The sequence below is a fragment of the Actinia tenebrosa genome, unplaced genomic scaffold (assembly GCF_029948245.1).
Source record: "Actinia tenebrosa isolate PJP-AT-01 unplaced genomic scaffold, QUT_ActTen_1.0 utg344__unscaffolded, whole genome shotgun sequence".
Taxonomy (NCBI): Eukaryota; Metazoa; Cnidaria; class Anthozoa; order Actiniaria; family Actiniidae; genus Actinia; species Actinia tenebrosa.
Window position 1 is genome coordinate 139,345 of NW_028292606.1, and position 3,578 is coordinate 142,922.

The window sequence follows — 3,578 nt, forward strand, 5'->3', positions numbered from 1 at the left end:
GCTTTCTTGGATACCCCTTTTCACTATTACTATATTAATTTTACATATTCAAAAATCAAACCTACCAAAATAAGCCAGTGTTCTAAAATGTAAGTTATAGCCAGGACACGTTTCTCTTATGTTAGGATATGGTTAAGGCATCATTGAATACCAATGTCTGTGTTGGTTATTTGATTCTCAAACAAAATGCAAAATTCTGCTGTTTCCGCTGGGGCTCGAACCCAGGACCTTGTGCGTGTTAGGCACACGTGATAACCACTACGGAAACTGATGCTGCATAAAAGTTAAAATATTAATTTGATAAAAAGCTTCATCGCTGATTGTTTTGTTTTATATTCGAAGCTATGAGGACGACGAATGAATATAAGAAAAAGAAGAAAGTGAAGGAAATGTGAATTGAAAAGATGAAAGATGAAAGTGTAATAAGAGTATGAATACCTAAGCTGAATCTTTTAGCAGGTGTTATTTCATGTCATTAATACATATTTGTTGGACTGATCATGGTTCATCAATAACAAAAGAAGGTTGTGGCTGATGTTTTGGTAAGTTTCGATTGTGTGCATGGCGTAAATTTATTAAAGAGAAACAATAAAGTTCTATTTTCTTGATTTTAAATCCACTGCTGACTTTTTAAAGCTATTGTTTTGGATAAAACAAAAAAGACCAGTGTAAAAAACCATATAAAAGGAGCATGTCTTTCTACACTGAAGAAGCATTTAAAGAAAAGCCATGCATTAATAAGATTTCAATATTTACAGTAATGATTTCAGTGCTCAAATAAGAATAGTTGAAAATTTGTATTGTTTTGAAATAACTATTTTGAGGCGTTGTCTCAGAAAGAAAACTTAAGCCTGACCAGCCCTGTCACCTCATGATAATTGCACACTGATATATTGCAACTGGCTCTACAGCCGTTTGCCTTATTACTTTCATTTATGCATTGGATTTATTAAACATCTTCAAGCAGGGAATATTTTCAATCATAGCTTCCGTGGCGCAATGGATTAGCGCGTTGGACTTCTAATTCAAAGGTTGTGGGTTCGAGTCCCACCGGAGGTGTTTTATTTTTACACTTTCTGCCGAAGCTAAAGGGATAGTAATCCTTTTTAGGTAGCGATACATGGCCTATTGTTCATATTCTACCAAATCTACAAAAGCCGGTATTTTTACCTTGCAGTTCACTTGAGTCAAACAAGGCTTTTAAAATTTAGCGTTAAAAGATTCACAACCCAAGATTATATTACTCTACTTAACTTTTAGAACTACAAAAGTACTGTCTATGATATCCGTTGTCTAAACATTGTCATCGCCAAAGGCGAGTAGGCGATAGGTCATTCCGACATGGAAATGGTTTCGTTTGAATACAAAGAATATTGAATCAGTCATTCAAGCTATTCTTGCAGTGGATCTTGGAATGACCTATCTCCTATTGCTTTTCGCCTATTGCCTATTGCCTATTTCCTTTGGCGATGACAACCTTTTTTGAAATATATATATATATTGACTTTGTTTCAGGCTAAGGTGACTAATTTAATTGCGAGTAAATTTAGCGATCTTAGCAAGTCACCCGTTTGGCGTCAAAAGTTAAACACTCAGATGTTTCTGAATTTAGCACAAGTAGTGGCTCAAACACTTAGGCTTTTAACGGTGTATTGGAAACATAATTTTTGAAACATAATGTTTGCCGCCGTACGGGCCGATTTTCTAACAGTGGTTTTTCACAATATTTTCCTCCTGCTCGCTTAAAACAACAACAACAACAACAACAACAACAACAACAACATAAGCACATTATTATTTTCTTGAATGATAAATTGTACAAAATAATTGGTCGGCTACCCGCAACAGTTTTAAGAACTATTCGACTTGGTAAATAGATATTCAGAATTCTGTCTGTCGAGTCTCAAAAACAAATCTTGGGCGCAAGTAGTTGTGCGGAGAAATAGGTCGTAAAATAGTGGACTTTCGTATCCAGTTTTCAATGATTTTACAGGAGCTAATCAGGAGAGGGGTGCAAGGGGTGCGCAACCCCTCCCCCTCCCCGTAGATGGGACGACATGTACTTCGTTGTTGGTACTTGAATTTATGTTTGGCAACCGACAAAAATGGCGCTCCCCTCCCCTCATAAAATTGACTACTAAGTGTGTGAAAGTGTTAGTAAATATGTGTAAGTCTGTGTGTAAGTCTGTGTGTATGTGTGTGTATGTGTGTGTAAAGGTGTGTAAGTGTGTGTAAAGGTGTTTAGTAGTGTGTAAGAGTGTGTAAGAGTGTGTAAGAGTGTGTAAGAGTGTGTAAGAGTGTGTAAGAGTGTGTAAGAGTGTGTAAGAGTGTGTAAGAGTGTGTAAGAGTGTGTAAGAGTGTGTAAGAGTGTGTAAGAGTGTGTAAGAGTGTGTAAGAGTGTGTAAGAGTGTGTAAGAGTGTGTAAGAGTGTGTAAGAGTGTGTAAGAGTGTGTAAGAGTGTGTAAGAGTGTGTAAGAGTGTGTAAGAGTGTGTAAGAGTGTGTAAGAGTGTGTAAGAGTGTGTAAGAGTGTGTAAGAGTGTGTAAGAGTGTGTAAGTGTGTGTAAGTGTGTGTAAGTGTGTGTAAGAGTGTGTAAGAGTGTGTAAGAGTGTGTAAGAGTGTGTAAGAGTGTGTAAGAGTGTGTAAGAGTGTGTAAGAGTGTGTAAGAGTGTGTGAGTGTGTAAGAGTGTGTAAGAGTGTGTGTGTGTGTGTGTGTTGTGTGTGTGTGTGTGTGTAAGAGTGTGTAAGTGTGTGTATGTGTGTGTAAGTGTGTGTAAGTGTGTGTAAGTGAGTGTAAGTGTGCGTGTATGTGTGCGTACGTGTGTGTAAGTGTGCGTAAATGTGTGTAAGTGTGTGTAAATTTGTTTAAGTGTATGTGTATGTGTGTGTAAGTGTGTAAATGTGGTTAAGTGTGTATAAATGTGTATAAATGTGTGTGTAAATGTTTGTAAGTGTGTGTACGTACGTGTTAGTACGTGTAAATGTGTGTACGACCATTTACACATATTTACTAACACTTACACACACTTACACACACACTTACACACACTTACTCATATTTACACACTTACACACACTTACACACACTTACACACACTTACACACACTTACACACACTTACACACACTTACACACACTTACACACACTTACACACACTTACACACACTTACACACACTTACACACACTTACACACACTTACACCACTTACACACACTTACACACACTTACACACACTTACACACACTTGACACACACTTACACACACTTACACACACTTACACACACTTACACACACTTACACACACTTACACACACTTACACACACTACACACCTACAACACACTTACACACACTTACACACACTTACACACACTTACACACACTTACACACACTTACACACACTTACACACACTTACACACACTACACACCTTACACACACTTACACACACTTACACCACGTACACACACTTACACACACTTACACACACTTACACACACTTACACACACTTACACACACTTACACCTTATCACACACTTACACACACTTACACACACTTACACACACTTACACACA

General features: G+C 37.5%; 1 non-coding gene across 1 annotated transcript; it reads left to right on the top strand.

Annotated features, from left to right (window-relative positions):
• Positions 1 to 985: 985 nt before the first annotated feature.
• Positions 986 to 1,059, top strand: Trnar-ucu (transfer RNA arginine (anticodon UCU)). The gene has a single exon. It is a non-coding gene; the product is annotated as a tRNA-Arg (tRNA).
• Positions 1,060 to 3,578: the final 2,519 nt, after the last annotated feature.